The 9599-nt window shown below is 33.1% G+C and overlaps 1 long non-coding RNA gene across 3 annotated transcripts; it reads left to right on the top strand.

The window, feature by feature from the left end:
* The first annotated feature begins 5201 nt into the window (after positions 1 to 5201).
* On the top strand, positions 5202 to 9041 carry LOC149491004 (uncharacterized). 3 transcript variants are annotated; one of them, XR_016315667.1, is made up of 4 exons: positions 5202 to 6155; positions 7094 to 7275; positions 7844 to 7983; positions 8936 to 9041. It is a non-coding gene; the product is annotated as an uncharacterized LOC149491004 (long non-coding RNA). The 3 variants fall into 3 exon arrangements; XR_016315679.1 differs by lacking the exon at positions 8936 to 9041 and having other exon boundaries at positions 5205 to 6155; positions 7833 to 8445; XR_016315668.1 differs by lacking the exon at positions 8936 to 9041 and having other exon boundaries at positions 5216 to 6155; positions 7094 to 7195; positions 7844 to 8445.
* The last annotated feature ends 558 nt before the right edge of the window (positions 9042 to 9599 follow it).

The following is a 9599-nucleotide window of genomic DNA, read 5'->3' as shown; positions in this document are numbered from 1 at the left end:
ATATTTATAAAGCATTTGAATGCCATTTGTAACATTGTTGTTGAGGAGGAATATAATCAAAAACTCTGTATGAGAATAAATCATATTGTACGTTCTCCAGTAAGGAATTTGTCAGAAATGTGATACTGATAGTTTGTGTTCCTACTAACTCGTGTCCTACTTTTTTCATAAATCGTCTAACTGCAATTATTTCATATGTATACTGTAAACAATTTAACAATGTTACTTAGTAAACAATTCTTTATTTGATAAATTGGTTGGTACAAATTTGATTATACTAGTTTTTGACGTGACAACGTCTTATAAATTGGTTTGCCGGGTGCAAGAAGCTTATATCTAATACACTGGAGATTGCACTATGAACGTTTACTTGTCACGGGAAGGTATGACCTTGAATGACGCCTGGTTGTATTTTTGTCCCTTTCACACCTAACTTGGCAAGTTGGTGTGAAAGAGATGAAGAAACAACCAGGCGTCATTCAAGGTCATACCTTCCCGTGACAAGTAAACGTTCATAGTGCAATCTCCAGTGTATTAGATATAAGCTTCTTGGCCGGGTGACACTTCAAGAAACTGCGTTACGCTCCGCTCACGTTATGCGCTCACAATGAGAGTGAGTGAGAGTCACGCGGGCATGGTTAGCCCGCCTAAGAGCGAGAGAGACAGACATAAAAAGTCGTTGTCACGTAAAACTTTCGCCCGTATACCGACTTTACAGGCAACCAATTTTTTTCTATTTATCATATTATTGTATCATTCCAGAAAGTTGCTGTGATTGAGAAAATTATTAGCGGTATTGTGCTGGTTGAAGATCACAACTTCAGTGCCATCACACCTTTAATATTACTAAATATATGATTTAAATAGACTGGACTTTTATTTCCTATTCTTTCTTCTTTGTTTTTACTTTCCACAAATACTTTGAATTGCATGTTTATGTTAGTGTCCGGATAAAGTATTTTATAGTTTGGTTTACGGAAAGGTAGAAAAGGGGAGTCACTCTCACCACCGCCGCCAGTACCTGAAACATCTCGATCTTCTGGATGTCGTGGTCTCTTCTTAGATTTGGGCGGGTTATCGCCGCCCCCCTTCATTTCCATCCATTTTTTATGAATACGCTATATTAATGTTCTAATTTTTAACTTATTTACACTTATTTATGAAGAAATTGTATTTAATTTAATTTAAATTTCAAAACTATGAACCGCGCTTTTTCAAATTCCCGCCACTATATTTTTCTATAGATTGACACTTTTAAAAATTCGTTATATCTTTTGAATGGAATATCGAATATCCAATTTTTTTAATTTAAAAAGTATTTTGCTGGTATTGAAACAGACTATAATAAAACATCATTTAATGGGATAAGGATTAATAATTATATGTGTATGGGTAACATGGTTTGATTAGGTACTGTCGCCACTTCTATTTATTTTGAAAACGTAAAAAAGTTGTTGTAGTAACATACCTACTGAAGATGGACATATGGTATCGCGGACTTTCTTATTGATCCATTCTATAATACCGTATAACATTTTTTTGTTGTATCTTCAATGTTTGAGTTTGAGTTTTAGATTCCGCAGCGCACGCGATGACAGAATTTTTATTAAGGAATTTTTTACACCTTGGGTTACATTATTGCATTTTTGGTAAGGATCTCTAATTTTTTTGAAATGCAATAGAACCTATGTTGCTCAGTAAAGATGCAGCTTTCTAATGGTGAAAGAATTTTTGAAATCGGTCCAGTAGTTTATGCGTGAAAACCATACATACATATACTTACATAATTACAACCTCTTTATAATATTAGTATAGAAGTATAGATAATGAAATTAAAGTTAACATTTCAAGTAAAGTAATAAAATAAACCTATCTAGAGACTTATATTTAAGCAGAATAATAGCGACAAATTCAGAGTCAGTAGTCACATTAATAATTATTATGAACAAATGTGGAACAAATCGTATTACACTCTTTTTTAACTATTGTTTAAACAAATATTATATTGGAAATATCACGTTACTAATAATAATCTTTTTCCTCTATATATAATCATCAATTACTTACCTACCACTCAATTTGCTTATTATTCAATTCTGATTTTAGTGAAGAGATTATATTTAATAAAGAAGCTGTGCCCCGCGGTTTTACTCCGCTACTGTCGCGTCGCGTCGGTCTTAGCGTGATGATATAAATTATAATAGCCTTCCTCGATAAATGGGCTATTTAACACTGAAAAAATTTTTCAAATCGGACCAGTTGTTCCTGAAATTAGCGCGTTCAAACAAACAAACAAACACTCTCAGATTAATTATAATATTACAAAATACATAGGTATATATTATAAATAGTATATTGGTATACAAGGGTATACGATATACATTACTAATTATGAATTGAAACTCGGATTATTTCAGTTGTTAGTTGTTACACATTTGAAAAAGCACATTTTGTTCCGGTCAGGTAAACTTAGATCAAATAAAGAACGATATACTTTATTTATTGTTTACTTTATTGATTTTTAATTAAAAATTGGATGTAGGTATGGTATGGGTGATATGATTTTTTATAATTACGTTATTATTATACAAATTTGTATAGGTAACTAACTACCTACAATTAAAATATGATTAACATTTAACATTTTTAAAAGATGATAAAAGCATATATCTTAAGGATATAATATACTCTTGTTATAAGATTTTTAAGGCACACACGATTTATATCATGTCATACATAATCTATACGCAATAGAAATCTATTAACATGATCGACATCAAATATTAATAATTAAGAACACACGTGATCATTACACGTACACAAATTGTATACAATAGGTTTGCCAACAAAAAAGTTATTTCAAATATTCATTCATTTTCATCATTGTCAGAAAAGCTTGTTTAAGCTGTCTTGCTTTTCTTTATTGTCGATGAAGATATCTTCGAAGTTTGCTTTCGTTTTATCCCCCTAGCCGAGATATCAATTTTCGGAGTAGAACACATACTATTTTGGGAGGTAGAGGATTCTATACTATTTTGTGAATCAACTTCCGAATTAACTGATAATTCTGAAGCAGCATGACTCAATGAAGTGGGATAACCAGTGGATGTATTTTCTTGTTCACTAATATATTTGGATACGTCAGTAGAACGTAGGACACTTCGTTTCTTTCTCATGATAATATCTGGTTTTGGTACATAGTCACCATCAGATTTATGTTCACTTGCATCTGAAACAAAGTTATCATTGATTAAAATACAGAGCATTAGAAAACATTACTATACTTATAATAATTTATTATTAACTTCGTGATAATAATGCTTTAAAAATATCTACTGGGGTTTGCCTAATTTTATAACCTGACTTTACTGTATTATTAATTGATACTAATACACAGAGGCCGTAAGTACCAAATGTAGATTGTAGACATACAATTAACGTAAATATTTAGACTATGGCTTTCAAATACTTATGTGTTTTTTTGTACCTTCGGTGCTACCAAGCTTAGGCAATTCAATAGATGGCGTTCTAGACCTAAAGGAGGAACAAGGTGCTGATATTATTTCGTCCTCACAAAGCTCTTGGTCAATGTCACGTGCATCAGGATTTTTTTTACGTGATTTATTCGTTTCTGACGTTTCCTGTTCCACTATCACGCTTAACTCTTCATTTTCGACGCAACCGCTGGTTCCTGAAGACCATTCCGTAAAATTATTATAATTATATAAACTTCGGAGATCATATATCTCTGGACTACTGGGATTTTCTACTGCATTTAATTCTACTGATTCTTTGTCAATAGTATCAGATTTCGGGGCATCACACCCTCTTCGATCTGCCGCTATAATTTCCTTCATTTTTTTCTCTAACTCCTGATAAAACTCTTCTGGGTCATCGTCATCTTTTCTTTTAGGTACCACTTCAATATTTAGCTCTGGTAAAGATTCACTCGAGTCAGTACTGCTGCGTCGCTCTCGCGATTCTGATGTGGGAGATAACCCTGAAAGTAAATGAACAATGATTTAGTTATTATACCTTTTTTTTATTTTTCCGATCGCATTGGAATCACTACGTATAGTATAAAACAAAGTCGCTTTCTCTGTCCCTATGTCCCTTTGTACGCTTAAATCTTTGAAACTACGCAACGGATTTTGATGCGGTTTTTTTAATAGATAGAGTGATTCAAGAGGAAGGTGTATATGTATAATAATTAAATTAAATAGTGGAGAAGTACTGTTTTTTTTGAGGTTTCTAATGTGATGCCGTAAATAATTACATTTTTTCCTCTTACCTACATTGCAAACGCAGGCTGAACCCTACGAGTTTTATCAAAATAATGTACTAAGTATTGAAAAAGTCAACAGAAAAGTCCGTGATGGTATAATATAATATTATGTCTATCTCTTATGGATAACCCACAATAACTTTTTTTTGTCATTTACTTTAAAAATTGCGGGGCGTAGCGTTTGCGGCGGTACCGGCCGGCCGCCATTGCACCCGTGCGAAGCCGGGGCGTGTAGCTAGTTTATATATTATAAAGAATAGTTTATGAGCAAACATAAACTACAAGTATCTTTTGCACATGATATCCCTCATAGAAGTGGACTTCATCACAGGGCCGTATCTAGTCGAATTTGAGGTAGGGCAGCGGTTCATCATCATTATCTCCAGCAAAATTAGCCATAAGAGGTTAAAAAATACTAATAGCTAAGTACAGGCTTCTATTTTGATAAAATAAATATTGTCTCAACTTACTTGGTTCCTCCTCAGAATATTCTTCATTACTTGAGCGCGACATATTTAATTAATAGAGTTTTGTTTGATTTAACAATTAAATGAGATTATCGTGTTTAAAAAAATACTCTTGAAGAGGGTAGACGTGAATCAGGAGTTGCCATTTGAAAAAAAAAAGAAGAAGAAAAAGAATTACGATGATAGTCATGGCTAAACTGTGAACACGAAATGAAATGAGATAACTAAATAAACATTTAATTAAGTGTACAAATTGTATTTATCCATATAAAAATTCGCCAGTGTGATTCGTTTTTGGTTCAAGCAGTCACAAAATTCATCGATTTACCTATACTTTATAATATAATTATCTGTGTTCAGAGTATTCGGCCTGATTACTGTTTGGCATGGTTTTGACAGTTGACTGTTGAAGATTATGAAAACAAAGAAAATAATAAGGTTGATGGTTCATAATAAATTCATATCGCCGATCTTCTCATTAGTTCATTACAGAAATTAAGTGCTTAGATTGCTATTAATTATGTTCAGTCTTGCAAGGTGTGCGGGTGGTTTATTGTGGCCAAATCTTAATCTGTTGATTGTGGTGATAAACTCACGACTAGCTACATCCAGCTCATCATACCAAGGTCTTCTCTGTAAATCTTCTTGAATATTTCCATACCATTTTCCTTTAAATTTCTGATCCTCCTTCCAGAATTCTAACCACGTACTATTTAACGAGACATTTACATCGCAATAATAATCAGTCATAGGAACATGTATCACATTTCTGACGTCAATAAAGCAGTTTTGAAGCAGTTTTGTCCACTATTTCGTTGCCCAAAATACCTTTATGTGAGGGAGCCCACATAAACGCAGCTGTAGCTCCTTTATTATGCAACTGCCATACAAAATCCTTAATAAAATAGATAATATAATTAGCCGTTTTAAAAGTAAGATTCATCAGTTTTAGACTATTTATAAGACTTAAAGAATCTGATAAGATAAGAAAATATGTACAGTTATTTACACAACTAATCAATTTTAAAGCTTCAAAAACTGCATATGTCTCTGCTGTATAAATAGAGCACTGTTGATGTAGAACAAAGCTTTGAGCAGTAGGTTCTATTCCTTTGGGGATCATGCACTGCCCTTCTCACATAATCTGTACTTTTACTACCATCAGTGTAGACTGTATAATAGTTTTGGTTCTCTTCTAAGAATGCTAGAAAATCAGAATTGTTATCAATTGTCCTAGATAAAATTGAGATTGGATGTATAATACTATTAAATGAATGAGTGTAACATGACCAGCGAGATTGTTTTTTGACATTTGAACATTGAGATTTTATTTCCAGGAAAATATGGCACAAAGTTGGACATATACATTTTAGCCAGCTAGGACCATCTGCTAATTAAATGAGGTGAGGTGATTTTATTTATAATAAGAAGTTTTTTTGATGATAGTAGTTTTAAGCAATATCTTTTCGCAAGTTTGATTGGTCTCAATAACAGAGGCATAATATTTGTTTCAACTTCCATGGCCCTTATGGGAGTAGAACACATTGCCCCTGATATGATCCTCAAGGCTTTGTTCTGTATTATATCCAGTTTATGAGTGAGTGCTATTTAAATATGCCAAAGAACTATAATCAAAATGACTCCTGGCTATGGATTTTTAAAAAATTTTGGGAAAGTATTTTGGGATCAGCACCCCATGCGACACCTGCTAGACATCTCAAAATGTTAACACCATTTAATGCATTTCTAGATATTATATGTTTAATGTTCTTTTTAAGAAAGCTTGTGATCAAGTATTATACCCAAGAATTTGTGGGACAATACTCTTGGAATAATATCACCATTAAAAATCAACATTGATTAGTGATGAATCCTTACCAAATAGCATTACACTACTTTTAGCAGCATTTATTTTTAAATTTAATCAGTGCTGATAGTAGTTACTCAATTGCCTTAAAGCAATGTTAACATTACTAATGGCTATGGTTAAATCACATCTGAACTGTACAATGCTAAATCATCTGCAAACTGAAGTATATTTACATTTTTAGTATTTACATATTTGCTATCTCACAAGTATATAAATTATATAATAAAGACAATAAAATTGTACCCTGCATAGTACCCTTTGACACAGCTCTGGGTCCATGTAAATGTTGTTATGCTTAACATATAATATTCTATTATTAAGAAAATCATGAATCCATTTACACAATTGTCCAGGTACACCTGCATTGCTTAAAACCTTCACCAGTATGCCAGGATCTACATTATCAAATGCACCTTGCACATCAAGAAATACACAAACTGTGTGTAATCTCTTGTCTTTTGCATTTTTCAGATCACTTATAAGAGAAACGAAACTGTCAGCACAACTTCGTCCTCTGCGGAATCCATATTGAACATAAAGAATAACACTGTTTGATTCTGCATACCAATCAAGGCGAGTTTTCACCATGTTTTCAAATATCTTTCCAAGACATGATGACAGTGAAATTGGACGATAGGAACAAGCCTGTTCAGGTGGTTTATCTTGTTTAAGTATAGGTAGAACACATTGAGTTTTCCATGAACTTGGTGTTAACTTTTTATGCCAAAGATTATTAAGAACATTCAAAAATAAATTTTGTATTGATTCAGGTAGATGTTTAATCAATAAATATGGAAAATCATCTAAACGAGGATTTCTCCTAGATTGTAAACTCATTAAGAATTCAGACCATGAAAAAGGATCCAACAAAAACCGTGATTGCGGATTTTCATTATTATTATTAAAATGATTGTCTAATTGAACCCGGTCAGTCAAATTGGTGCTATCTGATAGTCTATCCAGTAGTGGTTGTATAAATCCATCTTTATATGACTTACTAATTCTGATATTCTTAAATCTTTTAAACACAATCCAGATTTGACTGACGGGAGTATTTCTATTGAAACTGTTACAGAAATTATTCCTGTTAATTCTTTTTTGCTCCTTGATAGTCCTTTTTTTAAAACATATAATTTTTTATAGTTAATGTAATTACTAATGGTTGGATCATTTTTTTACAATTTCAATGCTTCATAAGATTTAATAATAGATTGTTCACAGATGCTGTTCCACCAGGGAGCTGGTGGTCTACTCCTGAAGTTGGTCCTGGTGAATCTAACCGAAGCCGATTACAGAACTCCTCATGAGATTTCTTCGGGTTCTCTGCACTGACTATCATGTCTTGGAAGACTGAATATGAGGTTTCTGTATAATGAGTCCAATAATCAGTTTTGTTATATAAAATTTTTTTAACATGTTTCTTGATTGTGTATCTTTTCATGGCATTATTTCGCGCCATTCCCGGAATGGCGCGAAATTATGCGGGTTCGAGTCCCGCCTGACGCGAAAGTCCCGCCTCGTGAACGAATTTTTTCTATTCTTTATAAATTTATATTTATAAAGCATTTGAATGCCATTTGTAACATTGTTGTTGAGGAGGAATATAATCAAAAACTCTGTATGAGAATAAATCATATTGTACGTTCTCCAGTAAGGAATTTGTCAGAAATGTGATACTGATAGTTTGTGTTCCTACTAACTCGTGTCCTACTTTTTTCATAAATCGTCTAACTGCAATTATTTCATATGTATACTGTAAACAATTTAACAATGTTACTTAGTAAACAATTCTTTATTTGATAAATTGGTTGGTACAAATTTGATTATACTAGTTTTAAACGTGACAACGTCTTATAAATTGGTTTGCCGGGTGCAAGAAGCTTATATCTAATACACTGGAGATTGCACTATGAACGTTTACTTGTCACGGGAAGGTATGACCTTGAATGACGCCTGGTTGTATTTTTGTCCCTTTCACACCTAACTTGGCAAGTTGGTGTGAAAGAGATGAAGAAACAACCAGGCGTCATTCAAGGTCATACCTTCCCGTGACAAGTAAACGTTCATAGTGCAATCTCCAGTGTATTAGATATAAGCTTCTTGGCCGGGTGACACTTCAAGAAACTGCGTTACGCTCCGCTCACGTTATGCGCTCACAATGAGAGTGAGTGAGAGTCACGCGGGCATGGTTAGCCCGCCTAAGAGCGAGAGAGACAGACATAAAAAGTCGTTGTCACGTAAAACTTTCGCCCGTATACCGACTTTACAGGCAACCAATTTTTTTCTATTTATCATATTATTGTATCATTCCAGAAAGTTGCTGTGATTGAGAAAATTATTAGCGGTATTGTGCTGGTTGAAGATCACAACTTCAGTGCCATCACACCTTTAATATTACTAAATATATGATTTAAATAGACTGGACTTTTATTTCCTATTCTTTCTTCTTTGTTTTTACTTTCCACAAATACTTTGAATTGCATGTTTATGTTAGTGTCCGGATAAAGTATTTTATAGTTTGGTTTACGGAAAGGTAGAAAAGGGGAGTCACTCTCACCACCGCCGCCAGTACCTGAAACATCTCGATCTTCTGGATGTCGTGGTCTCTTCTTAGATTTGGGCGGGTTATCGCCGCCCCCCTTCATTTCCATCCATTTTTTATGAATACGCTATATTAATGTTCTAATTTTTAACTTATTTACACTTATTTATGAAGAAATTGTATTTAATTTAATTTAAATTTCAAAACTATGAACCGCGCTTTTTCAAATTCCCGCCACTATATTTTTCTATAGATTGACACTTTTAAAAATTCGTTATATCTTTTGAATGGAATATCGAATATCCAATTTTTTTAATTTAAAAAGTATTTTGCTGGTATTGAAACAGACTATAATAAAACATCATTTAATGGGATAAGGATTAATAATTATATGTGTATGGGTAACATGGTTTGATTAGGTACTGTCGCCACTTC

This window comes from Colias philodice, chromosome 1, assembly GCF_061535455.1.
Source record: "Colias philodice isolate Cphi_HAF_F1 chromosome 1, ilColPhil1 Martin Lab GWU primary, whole genome shotgun sequence".
Classification (NCBI taxonomy): Eukaryota; Metazoa; Arthropoda; class Insecta; order Lepidoptera; family Pieridae; genus Colias; species Colias philodice.
This window is presented reverse-complemented; position numbering and strand designations above follow the sequence as displayed.